Below are 24,620 nucleotides of genomic sequence, written 5' to 3'. Positions count from 1 at the left end.
AATTGTTTGAGATCAGCCATGGTTTTCGTCGGCCACCTCTTTTTCCACGTGGTTTTGAATGGAATGAGTTATTGATTCCAAGGGAAGTAATTGTTCTCCAAACCTCTGTGGGTAACCGGGGTAATGATTGCTTGGTTGAGTTGTTGTAGGTGTTCAGTGCAATCAGCTGTCCAGGACTGTAAACAAGTTTGGGTTTGATTTGCTCATACTGATCATGATCAGTCTGGTTTGGGCCTGGGTTTGGGTTAATGTCACCGAATATCAGGATGTCAAGTTGAAAAGACGCAGATGTGTTACTGCTGTAAGGAATGCGGGCACCAAGATACTTAAGTGTCTGCAGTTGTTGATTTCCATGTTGAACATGTAGGCCTACAGAATTCCACTCTAAGCTAGTATATAGAGGACATTGGCAATTTGGTCCATTATTGATGGCCAATAAGATGACCAGCAAGACATGATATGATACCATTGTTCAAATGTCAGTTTATCTTCACACAAAAAACAAGATGATGAAACCTTATTCAACAAGGTGATCAAAGATGACAGGTTCTTATGCAACAAAGTGATCAAATTAAAATGATGGGACTTTGTGCAACAAGGTATGACGAGGTGTGAAAATCAACCAGGAACCAAAGTCACTGATGGATGAATATGGTTTCTGTGTGTTGAGTAAAATACATAAACTGATGTAACTCACAGTAGTAATATCCAGAAAAGTATTTCTTCGTCAGAATTCTAAAATAATCCATTAGATGTCACAAAAGTGTCTAGTAGAGTCCTGATGTTTAGTTTCACCACTAGTAAACACCACAAATTTGAAACATCAGTAAAAACTACATAATTAAACAATTATTTAACAGCTGATGTGGAGTGCTGCCATCCAGTGGGGCGCCTCCAATAATGATTTATTATATCTTACTTGTCACCAATGCGCTATAATTTTTGAGAAAAATGCAAAAATAGGCACAACATTGGGCAGGGGTGTAGTACGCACTTAATGATGTGTATTATCTGTTCTGAACTTTATTTGATTCGATTACAAAATATGCATGTACCTAATTTGCATAATTTAGTATTAATTGTGCTAATGAAATAACTCGGCTATTTTATAATTGGTGTAAGGCACGTTTTTTTCACTTCTTCCAGATAATTTTAATATCTGACATGATACAGACTTAACACTGCTACTAAAATCAAATTTCTAAAGAGTGGACAAATTTCATATCAAAGTAATTTTTTTGTAATGTACCAATTTTGAAATGTTTCCTTGTTTTAAAATTTGTGGATCTAAGCTTTCTTACATTGACTTGTATACAAAAGGATTGGGGTTTTCAGTGTTATTTTTGCGAAGGTACTTGGATTTAACGCAAATACTAAATAAATCTCTTGCTATTACCGTACTGACGCGAGTATAGTCCCACCTTCGAGTAAAGTCCCACCCCCAAATTTTCGAAAAATTTCAGAAATTTAAAAAAAATTTGTCCCAGGACCTAGACCTAAATGCTATAGGATCATTCATGGTTGACCTAAAAAAAAAAATTAAAAAAAAATTCAAGATATTTTGTATTTTTTAATATGAAAATTGATAATTTGTATTCATGTCATAGTCTATTAATGATTTCAAAATGCATTCAAATTCAATGCATTTTGAAATCATTAATAGACTATGACATGAATACAAATTATCAATTTTCATATTAAAAATACAAAATATCTTGAATTTTTTTTTTTTTTTTTTAAATTTTTTAGGGGAACCTGATTGTATTTTGGTTTTGGATGCTGTGCACGTGTGATTTCTGTTTTTTTTTATAATAATTTTTTTTTTTTTTTTTTTTTTTTGAAATTGAGTATAGTCCCACCCCCAATTTTGAACAATGTTCACCCAAAAACGGGGTGGGACTATACTCGCGTCAGTACGGTAATTAAAGCATCTTCAGTTGCAAGGATTGATATAACGAGTGGAAAGAAGTTGTTTGCCAGGAAGTTGATATGATTGATTATGCGAAGAAAACAAACAAACAAACTACTAGATTGATATAAATAACTTTGTTCAAAGATGCAGCTAGCAGCTTCAGCCTACTTTATAGCCACTTGTTTTCGATTGACACAGGAAAATTCACGGTAGAAGGCACCACCAACAAAGCATTTTTGCCATTGGCCATCATTTAGTGCTCATTTGGCTAGCAGGAAACATGAATGGAGCATTAGGATTGGTAATGGAGAGGCCACTGACAAATTATGATATGTTGATGAGAATTAAAACTATAAATCTTGGATGATACATGTAAAAAAAAATTTTTAAATGGTTTGTTTCAAAGGATGATAAATTTGTGCATGTTAAAAGTCATGCCTAAATTACCCAAAAGCAATTGTATTGTGTTTTTTATAGCATGGAAGCTGTATTTTGATAACTCTTTCTTTGAAAAAGGGTGGGGGATTTTATTAAGAGGGGTGTGTTATTTACAGAGAGGATGGTATACTTATAGATGGATTTCTATGGTTTTGGTCCCACATCAATGATCAAGTACACTTTCATATTTGAGTCATCCACTAACTCACATGCAGACAAACACACTTGCCCTTCTCAAATGTTTCCTACACCACGTATTCAACATTATATATAATTCCTGTGAATCGACAATCACCATGTAAATAATACTCCCACGTGTCACGTCCTTAATACTCTTCTTACATGTAACTGTGTCCCCCCATTTCTGTACGATTACCAAATACGCCAACAAAAAGATACTAGTTTACGATTGAAAAACACATTTTACATTTCTGGGATTGTATTTGAAATGGGCCATTCCATATAAAATCCACACAAAGCCTGTGGAAGATTTAGCTAAAGTCTTCCACAGAGGGAGTATGAGTTTTGAATACAATAGACAATTGGGTAACTTCCATTTGAAATACACAATCCAGTTGTGTAAGATAGGTAAAGCCAGTGTTATAGGCATTGTGTAGCGTTCGACAAATATTTCAATCGTAATAATTAAATGACATACTCCCTTTGTTTTTATCCAAAATCTCAAGATTTTGTCACAACGATAGCACCTAAAGTCTTGATTTGTTAGTTCACTAAATTACATTACAATCGTGTAAAAGTTAGAATTTCGAAAAATATTGAGGTTGCCGTCAGCAAAGGACCTTTTAACCCTAACCCTACCCTTGTTTTTTTGCTATCGGAAGGGAAAGAAGAAACGAAAAAAAAGAGAAGGTGAAGAAAGAAGTCACTTGGTACCCCCGGGATTTGAACCCGGGACCCCTCGCATCCCTCGCACACGATCACCGACATGTAGCTACTGAGGTTTGGCTGCCCCGGGCAGCAATTCCCTGGGTATATATGACTTAAGCTGATTGCGTCATCAAGTCATGTGAAATGCATGCATGCAGAGTGGTTTTAATAGTGATCTTTAAGTGAGACTCAGTTGGGTTAGGGTTAAGGACTGATGATCATTTGTATCATTTTCTGTCATCTGATATTTTTTTAGAAACACCCTGTAGAACCAGTTAATAGGCCATTTTGCAAGTATGCATCGGTGCATTCAACACGCTACATCACTTTACATGACACGTTATTTGATTAGTAAGAAGTGACAGCAGCCGACTTAATGCCAGACGAGTTTACTTAAAGTACCCTATACATTATGCTCTTGTACCTAATTGAGCATGCTAGAAACCTGTAACATGTTTTCATAGACAGGTTTAAAATATGTGTCTCAACGCCAGTGGATGAGGCTGATGTCAGCAAATTCAAATTTACTGTATGGTCAAAAATAGTCATGAAGTTGTTGAAAAAAAATTCACCATTTATTAATTCTCAAACCATATAATTTTTTTTTCATAAAGTCCATGACAACATGTTCAAAAAAGCAAATTTATTTATTTTTTAAAATTAAAACTAATATGCTTCAACTTGTTTCTCTGTATTTTGTATACATGTTCCATGACATACATTTGTACATGACCGATCATAACTTTGTAATCATAAATGTTACGCTTTGTGAAAAAACTTTTAGTGGCCCTACAGATTGATGTAGAATATTCGATGTAACATATCTGAGCTATTCCCATTCTATTTCCAGTAATGTTAAAGTTCTAACGAATGTTTTATGATGTAAAATCGATAATATATTTCCACTAGATATTCTACGTAACATATTATCCATCATCAAAGATTAATAAAAGATTCATCAAAGATTCGTTACAACTTTTCAAGTTGTAACAACTTTTAAGTTATTACATTACTGGAAATAGAAATCCACGAAAAAAGCTTATTCCCAAAATTTCAGTTTATTCCGATTTTGCTTTTGCGAGTTATGCATGATTATGTGTATTGCACTACTCCTTAGGCCACTGTTGTAATTTTGTTCTGGTATAACAGAACAAAATTCTGTTCCCTGGCATTGGTGTTCTAGAAGAAGGCAAGTCATTTTTAAATGCGATGCTTGTGAACTTAGAAGAATTTGATTATGTTTTGGCACAGGGTGTGGATGGTTTAGACTGGACGAAAATACATGTTGAATTTGACATTTGTATTCCAGAAATAACAAATTAATTTTGGCATGGTGCACTGCATGAACTTACTAGAAGAATTGTAAGAATAGATGCTGTGGCATGGAGTGTGGGTGTGACGAGTGGGTGGTTTGGACAAGACAAAAATGGTCGCTTAATTTGGAAGTGGCATTTGTGTTTTAGAAATAAAGTATTAAATGTTCATTGTGCTGCAACAAATGAATTTAATTCTCTCCATGCAAGTGTGTACTGCAGAGGACAAGTTTATTAAAATAAGAAAGATTCAAAATTCAAAAATTTCATAATTGTCCATTGTCATGACCATATTTGGAATCAGCATGACAAGTGCATTAAAATGAGAACAAACAAGCCTAGCATTGGTTTAGTGGTTCTTGAGATAGCTCTTGATATTTTCAGAAAATATCTCAAATCTTTGTTGAAGCACACATAGAGTAAAATATGTTATGGAATGGGGTGTGGATAGCTGTGGATCTCTGTACACAATATGTATTGAGCCAAAATAGTCTCATATTCACAGGCAAAGTGCAGTTACCTCCATTTAACAATCATAGGTCAAATATTTGACCTCAAATTGTGGAGTATGAGTTCTGATATTAATATCCAACACATGCAAAGCTCAATCACTTGAGTAACAGTGGCATAGCCAGCACTTTTTCAGAGGGTGCAAGCCAAGTTTTTGGGACAAGCCAACTTTTAAGGGGGGAAGTACAAAAAGTCACAGCTGCCCCTTCGCCACTGCTTGAGTTACTGGGTTCAGACAAAGGAGCATGTCAAATGTGGGAGGTCAGAGGTCAGTATGATGAATGAGATGGATGTAATAGGGGATAGAATTGCTATCCATGGCATGCTGCCAGGTGATTCCAGGAATTGCCATTAGCATGTTGTCCCAGACAGGGGGCAATAGCCTTACATAGTCTTGATCAGGGATTCATCCATTAATATACAGGGCTTCAGACTGGTGGAAGCTCAGGAGAATCAAAGTTGATTCCACGAAAGTTGAATCATTTTGGTGATTTCGATGAATTGTGCCCCTTATTTTTTTGTCTATTGTAAGCTGAACAAACTTAAGTTAACAATCTTAATGTACAGCTATAGCCTAGTTATCTTTCGGAGCTTTGTACTTTCCAAATGACCAAGGTATTGTTGGTCGAAGCAGCCAAAAAAAAAAAAAATTTCATTATCTAAATCAATATTATTATTTAAAAATAACACCTTGATGTTTTGCAAAAGTTCATTCTACAAATCCTATACTTTGAAAACTTGCTTGATTTATTGTTGTTAATGAGTTGCGTATGTTTTACAAAAGTGTTATTGTTTCAGCCCTCTTTACAACAGAACTCAAAAACCACAGGATCTGCAAAAGTACATCTGTGGTGTTTGAATTCTTCTACATACTCACTATGAAATGATCAATGCATATTTTTGCCAAAGCTCACTACCATTCGCAAGATGGTGTGAACTACCAAATTACAACAGTTTAAAATAGTTTTAAATAGTTGCAAACCGTAAGGCCACCAACAGTCAATTTTGAGTTTCCCGTCACATAATTTTTGAAAACAAGTGATGTAACATTTTCATTATTCATTATTCATTATTTTTCTGCCTTTTATTATATGACCAACACGCATGTAAAATGTGTTGTTATTTGCTGCTCATTCACTTGAAGATGGATGTTTAGCCTAAATGAGATTCAAAAGTATATTAAAAAAGAGTCAGCAAGGTTGACAGCAAAATGTATGTTTTGATTTTGATTTTTCCACAAAAAATAAATGGATATTCATCATTTTTTAGCAATAGTATATCCAGTTTTTATCTGTATTTTTTGGAAAATCACAATAATGAATTCAAGTGAGGGTCAGAAAATGAAGTGAGGGCGGGTGACGGGAAACTCAAAATTGACTTTGATTGGCCTAATAGGGAGGGAAAAAGAGCCAATCTATTTTGCTATGGTGTGATGTCAGCAACATTTAGTCTTAATTGAGGAAATACAGTGGATTCTGCTTTTGTTTGATGAGAGATAAACAGGTCTCCAGAGGGCCAATTAATTTTGCTGTGTACTGAAGATAGCAAGATTTGATATTTTTATTAATACCATGTTGTAACATTTCCATAAAAAATAGATTAGTATTTCTTTTTCATAAAATGTTGGCTTTAAAGCCATATTGTGTGATTTGCTTCACAGCGACGCCCTCAATTTTACTCGGATTTCTACTTTTTGCATAATTATAATGCCCAGTGGTGTACTAAAATACCACGTAAAAGACTAAGACTGAAGTGCTTTAATAACAGTAAAATTTAACTTTTTATATTAAAACTGAGTCGACCCGGTTTTATTCAGAGTTCGTCGAGCGATTACTTACAAACATCTCCCGTGGATGTCAGCTTATGTGTACACACGTCGAGCGCGATGCTCCATGCAGCAGTACATGTTACGATCGGCGAGCGTAGTACACGCATTGTAGGCGCTGGAATGAATCAACAATTTTCTGCGTTATACCTCATTTGTTTGGCTCGAAATTAAAAGAGGATAATGTGATCAGTGAAAACAAACATTTAAATGAAAAAAATTAAACATTTAAAAGGAATCTATTCTTTGTGAAAATCACACATTATTGCTTTTACTGTCAGATATGTCCACTTTTAATTTTGAGCTGAACAACTGAGGTAAAGCAAAGAAAATGGGAATTTACTGCCAGCGCCGATGTCGTCAATGCATGTTACTCCATCAGTCGTACTACGGCACAATCCTTTGATGTGTGTTGAGTTTCCCGCAAGTCATGTACGTACTGTGATTATGAAAATCGAGTTGGACTAATATTCCATCGTAATAATTAAGCAACGGTTCCTGCATTTTATTTTTGACTAAACTACAGTACCTACAGAATTTTGAAAAATATTGAGGTCATCCTCCTCGGCAACTGTTACAATATGGCTTTAATTGGGGCCATATGGGGGAAATGTTTGATTAGATTGAAAAGAATGAGAGAGCCTTCCATTCTGCTATCTACTGAAGATAGCAATTGGGGACATATGATATGGGGATATATTTGATTAGATTGAAGAGAATTAAGGAGAGTGCCTTCCATTCTGCTATCTACTGAAGATAGCAATTGGTGACATATGGCAGATATGTTTGATTTGATTGAAGAGAGGGAGAGAGCCTTCCATTCTGCTATCTACTGAAGATAGTAATTGGGGTATATGGGGGATATGTTTGATTAGATTGAAGAGAGGGAGAGAGCCTTCCATTCTGCTATCTACTGAAGATAGCAATTAGGGCCATATGGGGGAAATGTTTGATTAGATTGAAGAGAGGGGGAGAGCCTTCCATTCCGCTATCTAATAAAGATAGCAATTGGGGCCATATGGGGGATAAGTTTGATTAGATTGAAGAGAGAGAGAGAGGTTTCCATTCTGCTATCTACTGAAGATAGCAATTGGGGACATATGGAGGATATGTTTTAATTAGATTGAAGAGAGAGAGAAGAGAGAGAGAGAGAGAGAGCCTTCCATTCTGCTATCTACTGAAGATAGCAATTGGGGCCATATGGGGGAAATGTTTGATTAGATTGAAGAGAGGGGGAGAGCCTTCCATTCCGCTATCAACTAAAGATAGCAATTGGGGACATATAGGGGATAAGTTTGATTAGATTGAAGAGAGAGAGAGAGGCTTCCATTCTGCTATCTACTGAAGATAGCAATTGGGGACATGTAGGGGATATGTTTGATTAGATTGAAGAGAGGGGAGAGCCTTCCATTCTGCTATCTACTGAAGATAGCAATTGGGGACATATGGGGGATAAGTTTGATTAGATTGAAGAGAGAGAGAGAGGGAGAGCCTTCCATTCTGCTATCTACTGAAGATAGCAATTGGGGCCATATGGAGGATATGTTTGATTAGATTGAAGAGAGGGAGAGAGCCTTCCATTCTGCTATCTACTGAAGATAGCAATTGGGGACATATGGAGGATATGTTTTAATTAGATTGAAGAGAGGGAGAGAGCCTTCCATTCTGCTATCTACTGAAGATAGCAATTAGGGCCATATGGGGGAAATGTTTGATTAGATTGAGAGAGGGGAGAGCCTTCCATTCCGCTATCTACTAAAGATAGCAATTGGGGCCATATGGGGGATAAGTTTGATTAGATTGAAGCGAGAGAGAGAGAGAGGCTTCCATTCTGCTATCTACTGAAGATAGCAATTGGGGACATATGGCGGATATGTTTGATTAGATTGAAGAGAGGGGGAGAGCCTTCCATTCTGCTATCTACTGAAGATAGCAATTGGGACCATATGGGGAATATGTTTGATTAGATTTAAGAGAGGGAGAGAGGCTTCCATTCTGCTATCTACTGAAGATAGCAATTGGGGCTATATGGGGGATATGTTTTGATTATATTGAAGAGAGGGAGAGAGCCTTCCATTCTGCTATCTACTGAAGATAGCAATTGTGGGCATATGGGGGAAATGTTTGATTAGATTGAAGAGAGGGAGAGCCTTCCATTCTACTGAAGATAGCAAGATTTGATGTCTTTATTGATTGGGGCCATATGGGGGATAAGTTTGATTAAATTGAAGAAAGGTGAGAAAAGAAAGTATAGACAGACAGACAGGGTGGCAAGGTCAAATGAAGAAATGTAAAAAACAAGGGATCTTGGAAGATGAAGAGTAGTTAAGGAGGGTACAGAGGGGAAGGAGACAGAAGTAGGCAAAGATAAAGAAAATTTAAACAGTGTGTCTCCACGACTAAAACAAACACGCAAATAAATAAACAAACAACCAATACTTGAGCCTGCATTTCATACAGGGAGTTTAATGGGATGCCAAAATGAGCATCTTGAATATATCTTTAAACCAATTTTCCTGACATGACATTTACCATTTATTTTAAATGCCACCATTATGCAACCATATCCCTGATAACATGGTTTCATCCCAGCTCAGCCAGAATGAAAAATGTTGTTAGCAAGGGCATGTTGACAAGTAGACAGGAATTGCATTTAGCTGAATAAGTCTCTTGAGACATGACAGACAGCCTCTTACAATGCCCTATACTCACTAGGATCCACAACATGCTCATCTATCAGGGCACAGTTCTTTAACCCCAATTCATTTGTACATTTATTGAATGACCTTTGTAAATTTGGGTACACAAACTCATACTCTGCAACTTGAGGTCAAATTTTGCACTATGATTGTTTAATTGAGGTTATTGAACTATGCCATTGGGATGAGGCCATTGTGGTCCATAGTGACTACGCTGCTCATCTTGTAATCTGCAATTTTCTTAGCTCCAAGGGAACAAATAAGCAGGCTCTCGGCTCTATTTGCCCATCAGTTACCATTACATAATCCCCTCCCGGTTAGCCTCTTGTTTCAGCATAACCGGGAGGGAGCAACTTTTAAGGTGAAACTATCTCCTATCATAGTTGCATGCCAGAATACATTTATAACAGTGTGTTTTTACTCTTGGTTGGTTGTAAGTAAATCCTCGTTCACACACATTCCACCTCAACCCTGTTCTAGGTTGTCAAAAAGTTTCAAATCATTTTCATAAAATATCAAGAACTGCTGAACCAATACTAGGCTTGTTTGTACTCATTTTAATGCATTTTTCATGCTGTTTCCAAATATGGTCATGTATATTTACATTTTTGAAATCTTTGAATGTTTAAAATATTTTGAAACTTGTCATGCAGACGACACCTGTGTGGAGAGAGTTAAGTGCTAGACCCCGGTTCAAACCCTGCTACTTTACCCTGACTTTGCTCCTCCCTGTTCTCTTTCTTTGTGCATAGGTTTCATTATCATCAGCTGCCAACTTAAGTTAAAACTTGGAAAGTTCCCCTTAGTCTATCATGTTGATGTTACCAGGCCCAAACAAAATGCTCAAGCCAGGCTAAAAACTTATTTAAGCATCCTGGTCTAAATGAAAAGAAATGAACAGAATTGAAAATAAAGAACATGTCAAGGAAAATTGTTCACAAAATTTTCCTATAGTCCATACCTTCCTCGCAGAGGATGATTTAAGGAAGCCCTATCATGCACTGTAAAAGCGTTATCACTAAAGTTTCAACTGCCACTTTGCTTTTCAAATCCCATTGAATTCTGTGCAAAAGATGTTGTTTTAGAATTGTGTGTGTGTGTCATTATTACTTGGTCGATTTCAGAACAAAAGGATAATTCACACCTTCTGTAGATAACATAAAATGTGAAATGGACCAACATTTTGAATGTGTTTTTATTGTAAATATATCAGTCCAAATTCAAATTTAACCATGCATGTCTATGCAGTGGGCAAGCAGTGGTGTCATGTTCACTCACACAGCTGTGCTAACCGCAAGTTGACCCCAGTGCAGTGATGGGTAGTGCTTAAATCATCCTCTGCCTTCCTCGAGAGAGTGATGTCAGAACTTTGTCGCAATTAACTCGCACATGAACAGACAGAGAAAGAAAGAAATAGAAGAGAAACTCATCCATTATTGTGATATGTGATTATTACACTAATAAATAAATCATTCCTGTAATTAGTCTGGTTAAGCAGGCTATATGGGTAGTAGCATTTTGTTTTACAAGTTGTAACTTGACTCTGTTAATGATTTATGCCAAAACAAGATCCCAGATATTTTAACCATTTGCTCACAGACACCAGAATATTCAAAGCCATAAACCATAATTTTGAAGTGCGCATCAATTTTGTTGTCACTAAATCCTTTTCCTTCCCCTATATCACTTATTCTGTTACTCTTGTTTTTTCTTCTTTTTAAAACAGATTGATCCGGATCGAGTAAAGACAGGCAAGGTGCACTGCTGAACTGATCAAGAAAAAAGTTTACTTTGTATGGTGAGTTTCCTTTAACTGCAATTATCCATCAAATACTCTGTTATAATAACGATTTTGGTAAAATTTTGTTATTCTTTGCCAAAAATTATGAAATAATTATTAGTAACAATGTTCATGAAGGTTTTCTGTCCATTTTAATCTAAGATGATTAGGTAAAATGAAAACCCACTTGCCATCTATCATCAGCGCTTACTTGTGGAGCTCTATGGTCGATTCAAAGTTGTAAATGGTAAATAAAACATGAATTCTAAATTGCTCTATTGTGCTAGTTCTACCATGGAACAACTTCCATGGTCTTACAAGCGCAATAAATTTGACAGATTCCAATTTAGTGGTGTTTCACGGTACAAAAAAATAATATTTAGATAAAAATTAGCCATTTTTCATTTGTTCGTACATAACGGCCCAGAGCCCAAAATTGGCTATTCCTGTTGAAAGCCATATACCCCATACACCAAGACTTGACCATAATCTCTCACAGTGTGAATTTCAAATCGGGATACCTGAATGGGTTATCATCAATTTCAAATTTACACCCCCTGTGTGAGAGATTAAGCTCATGTCTTCCAAAGCTGGGGTGTATGGATTTAAACTGGAATAGCACAATACTTGTAATTTACATACCATTTTTCACCCTGATGTGGCAGTGACGACAGTAGGCATTGGGCGCAGCCTCAAATCGCTAGCGTTCGCTCAAAGCACTTGTGTACACATGCACACGGTTAAAGACACCCCATAGATGTGCAAGCAAAACAGCTGCTCCAAGGCATTGATGTCACTGCCACATCAGGGTGAAAAATGGTATATATAGTTGCAAACATGTTGTTTCATCTTGATGAATTGACAGTATGGCAGGACTAGTGATGTATATTTAATGCGCTTTTAGCATTAAAGACTCCCAAGTTTTGATATTTTTTCTCAAAATATCAAGAATCTCAAGAACCACTGAACCAATACTAGGCTTGTTTGTACTCATTTGAATACATTTTCCATGCTCAATCCATATATGGTCATTAAAATGTACAATTTTGAAAATTTTTTAATTTTAAAGAAAATTTGGAACTTGTCGTGTGCAGTCGACACCATGATGCAGTGAGGGTTATAAGACGAGAATATTCTGTACTGAGAAGCATGGATTTCTGTCATAAGAACCAGCGCTCCTTGAAATCAGACTAGCAGCAGACTCATTGCATGTTAAATGTTGTCATTAAAAACACAAGCTGCATGCATAACATCTTCAATAGCAAACTAATTTGCAGCGGTTTCTGCTATATGGTGGCTATGTGTATTCATGTACATGTGTTTGCTGCTGTCTATCACAGATGGTTGTATGAAAACCACAGAATTAAAGGAAAACCAGGACTCCCTACAGTTTGTCCACTCTGAAGTACAAAGTGCCAACACGCACGTATACAGCGCGTAAACAGTGCGCAGTTATGCGTCTCTACTGCATGTATGCGTGCCTTCAAAGTCGGCACAATGTGTGCGTCCGCGTCCCTACTTTGTACTTCAGAGTAGACTGACTGTATATGCCACATACAATCGCGCCGTCGGCTATGGGGAGAAAATTTGAGGTCCTTGCTGACGGTGCGCTGAGACGAACGAAAAACAATTCTGCGTCTCATCTTTAGTGTCTTGGTATCGCGTGCAGGTCGCATCAAGTGCGTCTCTCAATTGCGCCCACCATCCATGTCGCTCTTGCATGACAATGATTGCCTCAAGTGCATTCCGATGGAAAGTGAATACCCCAATTTTTGTTCCATGCCTGTATCAAGATGGCAGTTAAAGTCATAATGTACGATCTTTTTTCAGAATTTACCTTTATTTTTTTCAAAACCGATTTTTTGGCATATTTGTAATACTTACACATGTTCTAACTTAAATCTATGAGCAAGCTGTCAAATTCGTCCTATTTGTAGTAAAACTGGACGATTTTCTGTTGGTCTGACATAAAGTCATAATTTTTTTAGATTATGACTTTATGTCGGCCACGATCGCAAAACCGTAGTCTCAGATAAAACTAGCTTATTACGCTCCCTCCACATGTGGAGGGAGCGTAACCAAACTGGCAGCCAGAGGGAGACTAACTCTGAAGCCGCACTCGCCATCCTAATCAAAATAGTGCGAGATGTTTCGAGTGATAGAGGTGAAGATTATGATGTTGTTTCTTTGCAAATTCCCAATGTTTTTCGCGTCCAAATGTATTGTGAACTTTCATAATGATTGTATATTATCATTTTAGAAGAAAAAAAGAAAAATCTAAAAATTTAAAAAGATCGTACATTAAGGCTTTAAGTCCCGGTTCTCCTTCTCTAATTCTGCGATGAAAACGCACCTCCAAACGCAGATGATACGCCTCCAAAACCATACAGAACCGCACACAGTTAGTCCTTGGTGGACATGTAATTGGGGACTTCTACCTTATCCCCCAGAGGACCCGGTTGTAAAAAGTCCATGTTTAATATATTTAGAAGGGAATTTAAAACTCTTTGCATGGAGAAATCTTCTGGTTGCCTGTGGGAGGAGGAGGATGATGATGAGGGGATAACACTGTAAAAGTTTGACAACTTTGAAAGACCCTGGTTGTCATGAAGTCCCCATTTGGTGTGAAAAACAAACACACGTAATGCCACACCCCTACCTCCAAACGAAGCCCTCATTCTGCATATGATTTAATACTATCTACAGGCCTCGAAATATGAAGAAAAATCCAAGGGGCCGGACCCTTGCCTTTGAAATTTCAAGGGTCCTCACCAATTTTCAAGGGTCCGGGGTGAAAATTCAAGAGAAAGAATTAGCTACGGCGATCACAGTATGTAGATTGTAGAAAATTGAAAACCCAGGTTGAAAACTTGATGGGAAACTAAAATGAAAGTGTACCCCAGAGAGATGCACATATTATTTGAACCAGATTTTCCAGTGGAACAACAAAACTAGGATTTTCTGCTCTTTGCTTGGTTCAATTTTTACTGGTCACACGGACCCGTACCGGAGGCGGGTCCGCGCCTACTTTCACTTGTATTTGATGCAAGGACGCGCCTTATTTCAAACGCTGAACCGAGTATACATACACCCGTTTTTAATCGACACACCGTGGACGTCACACACACAAACCAGACAACTTATTATCCAACCGTGACCTGTCCTATACCCCCCTATAGTAGACCTATCTTATATGCATTTTTGCATCATTTATGTTGTCCTGATCATAGTAAGAAACCGAGGACGTCCTCGGTCAGAGGTGTGTCCTCGGTTGTATGGTGTGTATTCATACGTAGGTCCTCGTTTAGAGGTATTTACAAACACACACCTACAAGCTACAACATGTACAAACTGTCAAATACACTGCCACAGACACACTTCTTGCAAACACCACCTTAAAAGCCTCTTAGTGGCTGTCATCTCTTAGCGCCCTACTAGTAAGAAAGTAGAATTTTTTGCGCTTCATTTATTTTCACGCCTTTCATGTTCCAGCAGCTACCACAAAAAATAACAACACTCAAATATGTGACCGTCCACGGCGAATGAGCCGTAAATTCCTCCCCCGGTCAATTCCTCCCCCGGTCAATTTTGTTTTATTTCGTGTTTATAAAATAAACATCATAAACTTAAAATGGTATATCATTTGACTTCAAACGATATCCAGAAGCGGGGTTATGGTTTGTTAAACTTTGCTCCTTCAACAAAATTATAGCTTTTACGTTTTTACATGTGTCTCTTTTTCCACATTGTTGGCAATAAATATCAAACAGTCATAATTGGCGGTCATTTCAAATCATCCCCAAGTCAACGAGGTTTAAGAAAGTTCTCTCATTGTTAATTGTTGGTTATGCATACCTGTACAAAATACAATGCCTGGTAACCCACCACTTGAACAGGATTTAGCAATATAAGCAAACAAAGACCAGAGCTATTAAAAGTTCTGTAGCCATCTAAGGTAGAAGCTTATTATCCACTTCAACAATAGGATTATTGATTGACTATCGAAATGAGACGGATGTCGGGCCAGCTTAAGTTACCGATGAATATGACCTTCGTACACATTTTACACCGTGACTCAGAATACAATTTAGGGAATTTACGGCTCATTTGTGCTGCCGGGTCACATATATTCCTTTTGTGTATAGTTCAATGTATGGACGCTAAGAATTACAAATTTGGGGAAAAAGTGAAGCAGCGCAAAATTGTCAAAGCGTGAAAATTTATAGTGCAAAAATGAAAGCTTTTCTTGCAGGGTATCTAAGTTTTAGCACTGCACTGCACATCAATCAATTCATGTGGGCTAATGGGTCTGTAGAGCATGCAAACATGATAAATCAGCTTATTTCGGCGTTAAAATTGATGGTTTTCGCTGCGATTGATTGTGTGTGTTTTACTATAAAAAATAGTGAATTTTGCTCAAAATTATGTGACGTAGGTGTTTATATTGAACATAGTTGATGGCATATTGGATGTGGATGAAGGGAAGTTGTTGTTGAGTGGAACTCTGGATTGGATATGGATGAGAGAAGGTAGGAGCATTATTAGTGTCTTTTCTTTGGAGGGGGTGGATTACCAAATTTGACAAACGTGAGACCCCAAAATATATATTTTTATTCATTTCTGTTCAAAATTTTTAGTAAATTTGCGCAGCTACTTCAAACAAAGTATCTGAACCTTTTGAAAATAAAATCAAGAAAAAAATGCCCCATTTATAAACCAATTTTCAGAAAATTGTGACCAAAAGTTATACCAAACATCTTGAAAATGCACCTAAATGTGCGCACATCTCTATACCCACCTTGCCACTATAGTTTGATCAGCTCGTAATAGGCGGGAAATGTTAGGCTTTTACCACTACACCGAAAAGTAGACCCATGTTAAGAGTGCTATTACTAGATGACCTGTCTGATCTAAATTTAGTGTGTTAAAGAAAGTAGACAAAGTATAGGACTTGAAATAATAATTTGTGATGCTTCTGGTGATGCGATGTCACAAGAAAATTCTCAAAATAAAATATTTTGATATTAATCTGCGGTGTTATAAGGGCCGCCGATTACGAGCTGATCAACATATAAGAACCCCCACATCAGATCGCACTATAATATAGGCAATATATCTGGCATTGTATCAACAATTACTTATTGAGGACTAAAAGCTGTTTATATAATCCCTACGCACATCTCTCTCTTTGCCCAGCAACTCTAGTCCATTCTTTTCACTATGAAATAAAATAGTCTCACCCCAGTGCCATCGCTCATTAACCCTCACTTAATAATCCAAGTTCAAAATTTGACCTCAAGTTGTGGAGAATGAGTTGTTGTACCTAAGACATGCAAATGTCATTCTGTAAGTGTAGAAGGATATTGGGATTACTGAACTGTGCCGTAGAGATTGTGATGTGTCTTTTTATTAGATAATAGCAGATGGTATTTACATAATTTTGTCAATTGAGTTTTGTATCAATAAGTACAAGGTGATGCATGGGAGAAGTTCAGAAGCAAAATGCATTGCATGCAAAAGCTGCCTTGCGTTGGTTCTATAATGGGCTGTTCCACACAAAATCCACTCTGTGGAAGATTTTGGAAACACCTTCCACAGGGGGAAGTTTTTCAAATGCAATTGGTCAAAGTATAATCATTCTGAATCCCATATTCCCTTGTATTATGGTTTTCCTATTTCTCAACTGAAGTGAGTATTTCAAATGGAAGTTGTCTATTCTATTCAAAACTCATACTCACCCTGTGGAAGACTTTAGCTAAATCTTCCACAGGGTAGTGTGGATTTTAAATGGAATAGCCCAATATTGTAATTGATTTATTTTTGTCTAAAATGTTTTGGGCGAGAAGTTCTTTTTTAAAGGTTTTTCTATTTTAATTAATAAACTATTCATCGTTTATTTGGGAATTTTTTTAAACACTTGAGAATGTTCATGTAATCTTATTGGTTCTTAGCTGTGTGATATAACACTATATAACATTGTTCAGCATGTGTGCGTCCATGTGAAATTCGTACGCATAATATGAACCTATCAGAAGTGCATAGCAACAACAGGACTGATTGATTATAAGCCCTAGTATGGGTTTCAAAATGATTAACCCTGACCAATTACATTTGAAAAACATAATCCCTCTGTGGAGGATATTTCCAAAATGTTCCACAGGTGTAGTGTGGATTTTAAATGGAACAGCCCAATCAACAAAGGGCAGCCGTGGCCTGTATGACTTTGTGTATCTAAACTCTTCATGTAGGTGCAAATTGCAGCAAGTTTCTTAATGTGATATTAGGGTATGTCAAATCGGCTTGTGGAAGGCGTTAGAATGTTTTTAAGAATTTAAGCACAAGACTTGGGTTATATTTTGATTCCTGGAGTTTCTCTCTACAGAGACTTGCCGGTTCCAGGGGAAAAATCGTTCTATGTAATGATTTGTCAGGGAAAACATAGCTCAATTCTAATTTTGTAGTTTTATTGTGTAATTTGTATTTGAAAGAGAATTGCATCGAAACTAAATATCTTCTGAGCACCTTTTTGCATCCATGCCATCTGTAGTAGGCATCATCTGAGCAATGCATTATGGGGTGTATCACCACTGTACCCACAATCCCTTTAGTCAGTCATGACTGATTTTGCATTCATGCCGTCTGAATTAGGCATCTTCTGAGCAATGCATTGTGGTATATATCATTGTACCCATAATCCCTTTAGTCTGACATGAAGACTGATTTTGCATATCCATGCTTTCTGAATTAGGCATCTTCTGAGCAATGCATTATGGTATATATCATTGTACCCATAATCCCTTTAGTCCGACATGAAGACTGATTTTGCATCCATGCCGTCTGTATTACACATCCTCTAGAAACTCAAGCACTAGTCACATGGAATAAGACAAATAAAAGCCATAAAGCTAGAGCCAGTCTAGGGGATTCAATTCACCAAAGCACTGCTATGTGTGCCAACACAAATATTAACTTGTTCTGAGATTGGTTGTTTAAATGCAAGGATTTTGATCGCAAAAAGAAAGATGGAGGTTTTTGTCTGTCATGCACTAAAACATGTGACTAAATATCTTGTTGTTAGACTTCAAATTGTGTGCATGGTAAAGAAAGTATGTGGGTGTGTAGGAGAGCGAGAGAGAGAAATAAGAGTCACTTGTATTGTGCTATCTACTGAAGATAGGCCTAGTAAAGTGTAATTTGTATGGGTAACAAATTCATTTGATGTGAGTTAGAGGAGGGAGAGAGGAGTAAATGTCACTTGTATTGTGCTATCTACTTAAGATAGCAAGGTGTAATTTGTAAGGGGAAAAGAGTTCATTCGATTTGAGAGAGAAATTAGAGTCACTTGTATTGTGCTATCTACTGAAGATAGCACTGTATAATTTGTATGGGGTAATGATTTCATTTGATTTGAGACGGAGATATAGGAGTCACTTTTTTGCACTATCCCGAAAGCAGGCGAGACTCGTGGTTTGAGAACCGCCTTGTTTGCACTATGTACAGAAGATAGCAAGGTGGTTAATTTGAATTGGGTAAAGATTTCATTTGACTTTGGTAAGAGGAGGGAGAGAGGAGTAAGTGTCACTTTTATTGTGCTATCTACTGAAGATAGCAAGATAGCTACTCTGCGACCTACTGTGCTATCTACTGAAGATAGCAAGGTATAATTTGAATGGGGCAAAGATTTTATTTGATGTGAGAGAGAAGAGGGAGAGAAAGAGAAATAAGAGTCGCTTCTATTGTGCTGTCTACTGAAGATAGCAAGGTGGAATTTTTAATGGGCAAAGATTACATGATGAGTGAGAGAAATAAGAGTTGCTTCTATTATAATTTGTATGAGGTAAAGATTTCATTTGATGTGAGAGAGAGAGAAGAGTCACTTCTATTGTGCTATCTACTGAATATAACAAGGTATAATTTGTATAGGGTAAAGATTTCCTGTGATGTGGGAGAGAGAGAAATAAGAATCGCTTCTATTGTGCTATCTACTGAAGATAGCAAGATTTAATTTGTATGGGATAAAGATTTCATTTGATTTGAGAGAGAAATTAAAGAGTCACTTCTATTGTCATATCTACAGAAGATAGCAAGGCATAATTTCATTTGATTTGAGAAATAGAGAGAAATGCAAGTCACTTCTATTGTGCTATCTACAGAAGATAGCAAGGTGTAATTATTAGTATGGGTAAAGATTTCATTTGATTTGAGAGAGAGAAATACAAGTCACTTCTATTGTGCTAGCTACTGAAGATAGCAAGGTATAATTTGTATGGGTAAAGGTTTCATATGATTTGAGAGACAGAGATAACAGCCTCTGGCATTTTGCTATCTACTGAAGATAGCAAGGTGTAATTTGTAGTCTTAATCACAGAAACATGAGAAAAGACTCAAAGATTTGAGAGAGGAGATGGGAGAGGGAGAGAGAGAGAACTTAAGAGGGGGAGAACAACCTCTTACATTTTGCTATCTACTGAAGATAAGAAGGTGTAATTTGTAGTCTTAATCAGAGAAACAGTCGGAAGATATTTCATTTAAATTGTAAGAGAAAGGGGAGACAGAGAGAGATAAGAGCCAATATGTTGTGCCATCTACTGAAGATTGCAAGGTGTAAATAATCTTACAGTAACTCATAAGAGCTTGACAATCAACTTCACTTTCCGATCCCATGCATGATTGAGAGAGATCATGGACACGGACGGAAGGTTGCAACTGTGATTGGCATTATGCTATATTTTAGTATGGATTCACTGCATCAGTAATGCCCTAGCTACAGCAGCTGGTAAATTTGGGAGTTTCCTCAACTGAAATATGTAAACCCTTTCTCGATTTACTTAAAGGCCCATTTAGTGATTTGCTCATCCGGATGAACGTAAAAATCATAAAAATTCTGATTTTGGTACCTTTGTCATTGTCGTAGATGTGCTAACATAGCCTGCTAGTAGTTCAGCGAAAAGCTGTGTATGAAAGACAAAATCAGACATCTTACATGAATTTGTAATTTATATACTGAGAGTATAATAAATTAGCTACATGCATTTCAATAGGGCTTCAACTTAGTCAATAATGCTGTTTCCTGGCTTTTTGCCCAAATTTTTCATTTCAGAAATACCTAATGATAATTTTAACAACTTATCCTTCACTTTTAAGGGATTTACACACAATTTTAATTTTTTTATACTTTCGATGGGATCACTGAATGGGACTTTAATGAAAAGTTGGACAATTAATGGTAGGAATGTAGATTTTTCTGAATTACTGAATATACATACCCTCATATAATTTATAAACATGCACAAAAAAAAATAATACAGGCACGCAACAATAATAAATAAAACATCTCTTGACAGAAAGCAAGCTCACTGATTGGGCTATTCAGTTGAAATCCATACACCCCTATGGAAGACATGACCTTAATCTCCCACACAGGGGTGTGAATTTCAAATGGAGTTACCTGAAGGAGTGACTCTATTTGAAATTCACACACCCTGTGTGTGAGATTTAAGTCATGTCTTCCACAGGGGGTGTATGGATTTCAACTGGAAGACCTCATTACGTAGGCACCTGACATCAGTGTAACTGCAACTGAAATTGGGTATTGGTAACGCTGTTGTTGCTATGGCCTCCAGCATATATTAAGCTATGATCTAACAACAGGCAGGCCAGACAAGCATATGTCAGGTTGTTTATGCATGCAAGACACATGAGACCTGCTCCCACAATGTGAGGACAAAGTCCAATAAAGGTGCCAAAAATCAATAGAAAACAAGAGAATTTTTGATCTTAAGGGATCTGGAATGAGCGTTTTAAGCGTTTCGACAGTATTTTTTTGTGGGACATGAGAGCACATCAGACATATCGAATTGCATTCTGAATACGAAGAATGTCGTTATAAGATATCAAATAATTTTCATTTTTTGAAATTCACGATATAATATAAATTTTATGACAAATTATTAAAATTTGATATTTTTCACATTTTTAATATATAACAGTCCTCGAAGTAAATTTTATAAATCTAATGATATATTCTTAAAGTGTATGTAGCTGGGAGGAAAGCCGACGATCAATTAAAAATTTTGACCTTTCATATTGAAGATATGGATTTTTTTTCCCAAAAAGACCTAATTTTCTTTTTGTTTTGGGGAAAAAATCCATATCTTCAATACTGAAAGGTCAAAATTTTCAATTGATCGTCAGCTTTTCATCCCACCTACATACACTTAAAGTATAAATCATCAGATTTATAAAGTTTACTTCGAGTACTGTTAAATATAAAACAAAAATTTGCAAAAATGTGTATTACATTGCGAAATTCAAAAATATCCAAATTATTTGATATCAGAAGCACATTCTTCGTATTCAGAATGCAATTCGATATGTCTGATGTGCTCTAATGTCCCACAATAAATACTGTCCAAACGTTCATACCCCATCCCTTAAGGTGTTCTTTTTAAGGATAAAATATTGAGTATTCATTTATGCGATATCATTTTAAAGGTGAAAATTTGTGCATTTTAAAATTTAATTTCCTGACTTTATTTGGGGGTAACACATGGCAACAAATTACTCTTCTCTTTCACTTTTATGTGAGATAACAGTGCGTTCCTTTCAAAATGCGACGCCCCCCATCCCCCGGGTGTTTAATATACGGTATAGGAAATACGGTATGTCTTTATTGGATTGCTTTTGTGTTAACCATTTGTTTGCTTGAATAGCTTGCATATCCTTGTCCAAGAAGATGCACCCACATCTTAATTTTGATGAATTTTAGGTGTTATGGTTCAGCAAGTTACTGATATTTCCTTTAATGACCTATATATATCTTGTTACATTGACATTACTGATAATAAAGGAAATTAACCAATGACTTTCATTTCCAAGGGACTGTTTCAGGTCAAAATGGGCTATTCCAGTTGAAATCCATACACCCCTATGGAAGACATGACCTTAAGCTTCCAGGGAGTCTGAATTTCGTATAGAGTTACCTGAATGGGTGACTTATATTTAAAATCTTCCAGGGAATCTGAATTTCATATAGGGTTACCTGAATGGGTGACTTATATTTAAAATCTTCCTGATGTGCTGTATAGTTTGGTGTCATGTTATTTGCATATTTAAGAATATTAATGAACTTATTTGCATATTATTTGTATTTTACAGACCTTTGTTATTTACACACCTTTGTGTGGGGTCACATTAATTACAAAGTGGCGTAATTCTAGTCTTCTTATTTTTTGGCCCTGTTGCTTGGATTTTTGCTTGCCAGTTTTTTGTTTTATAGTAGTGCTTGTTTTTTTTTTGGGGGGGTGGGTTTATTTTTTAGGTTTTTTTATATATAATTTGTTTGGGGTTTTGGTTTTTTATATATAATTTGTTTGGAGGTAAAAGCTATGCACTCTGCAGGATTTCTTTACTGTTTTTTGTTTTGTTTTTTGTTTTTTTTTGCTGCTTTTGCAGTTAAATTGTCAATTTTTTATTTATTTTTTTATTTTGACAACTAAAAAAATATATATAATAATCTTAATTTATTATTTTTGACAGTGAAGGAAGTGAATTAGCCGCACAGATAACCACGCATAATGTCCTAATTCATGCAATTGATACTTTCGACCACATTATTATTGAAATTGAAGGAAATGAATATATTTAATCTTATTACAACCACACATAAAACTCCCAGTTGTGCACATTATTCTTTTGGATGAAAAAGGTCTGGAAAAAGGTCTGTTTTCCCAGTTGACTGTGATGATGTATTTGTTTGCATCAATGAGGACAATTTTATTTGAACTACGCTCTAAAAACAGTCTACTCTTTTTTTATAGAAACTTGTCAAATTTGACCAGGGCAACTATTCCAAGTGGGCTATAACAGATTTCTCTTCAAAATGAACAGAATTGTCTTCAAAATGAATCTGATAAATTGTTGACCCATCGTTTTTGGAAATTTAGTGTAAGTGGTTATGGTCAACCAAAAACAAAGTTCATAGAAATGAAATCAAATTTGGTGCTTTTCTCACAAATTGCTAATTTTTGAAAAATCTGCCATGCTAGTTGGATTTCTTGCATCATGTCCTTTCTGAAAATGAATACTTTTATGCATTTATCATCATTAAGCAATCAACACAAAGCAATGTCTAGAATTTCCAACATTGAGTGATCCTGCATGCCACCTTAAAACATAAAATACCTATAAAAAACCTTCTAATCATCAAACCAGTCAACCTTGTTGACAATGTCTCACCATTTACTCTAAACGGGAAAAAAAACCCCATAAAAGCAAAACGAAGCAAGGAAAAACAATATCTTAACTTCACAAATATTAAAGTGAATTACACTTGTCATAGTGACATTTACAAGCTCTGATTTGCAAATGATCAAGAAAACATTTTATTTTATTTTCACTGACGTATTCATCAATGCAAATCAAACTCTCTAATTAGTAATCATAACCACTGTGGCTTGAATCAATCTACCGCGCAACATTTATACATCAAATAAAATTGTCTAATATTATTTCACAAAACGTTCCGTGTACAAAAATGAAATGCAAAAATGAATGCATACCAAAAAATCAAGTTGTTTTTCAAAGATTGCAGCGTGTATGCGGGGGAAGAGAGACTTGTGACGCACTAGTAGTGTAATTTTTTCCCAATGCATAGATTTGAAAAAATGTAATTTGTATGGATTTTCGTTTTTTTCCAGCAGATTGGATGAAATGTAACACACTGCAGGCGCTGTAAAGGTGGTAATTTTTGTGTGTAAATTTTCACACTTTGGCTATTTATTAACTACTTAGCTTATTTTAAAATTTGTGCTTTTGAGTTTTCTTACATAGTTTTGCACATAAAAGAACATTATTTGCGCTTTTTTATTTTCGCTGTAGCTATACATTTAGCGTGAAAAGCACAAAACTTCAAGTTACGCAAAAATTAAACTTCCACAGTAATTGTACATAACCTCAACCTCAGCTGTAAAGTTCAGTTGCTATTGGATGTATCACTGTTCTTTTACTGTGTGTCCTCTGGGGATGCACCAGGGTTATTAATTTTGGTCTATTCTGGTTGAAATTCATGTGGGAGATTAAGGTCATATCTTACATAAGGGTTGTATGGATTTCAACGGGAATAGCCCAATTTCAAGTGACTAGTAAGGCAATAATACACGCGATCTGTTTAGAGATCATTGCATGAAATTGGAAGGGGTTTGTTTTGGGCTGAGGTGATTTTGCGACCTCACGCTCCCGAGGAAAAATACAGTGA

General features: G+C 36.2%; 1 protein-coding gene across 2 annotated transcripts in view; it reads left to right on the top strand.

The window, feature by feature from the left end:
* The window catches only part of LOC140146161 (cell adhesion molecule DSCAM-like), a 199,892-nt gene that overhangs the window by 141,380 nt on the left and 33,892 nt on the right, over positions 1-24,620 (top strand). For both annotated transcript variants that reach the window (XM_072167922.1, XM_072167921.1), the window contains one exon: positions 11,312-11,383. The gene's annotated coding sequence lies outside the window, so the exon portion shown is untranslated. The remainder of the gene's footprint in view (positions 1-11,311; positions 11,384-24,620) is intronic.

This window comes from Amphiura filiformis, chromosome 2, assembly GCF_039555335.1.
Source record: "Amphiura filiformis chromosome 2, Afil_fr2py, whole genome shotgun sequence".
NCBI classification, from domain to species: domain Eukaryota; kingdom Metazoa; phylum Echinodermata; class Ophiuroidea; order Amphilepidida; family Amphiuridae; genus Amphiura; species Amphiura filiformis.
Note: the sequence above shows the minus strand (reverse complement) of the source record. Positions and strands in the feature narration are given on the sequence as shown.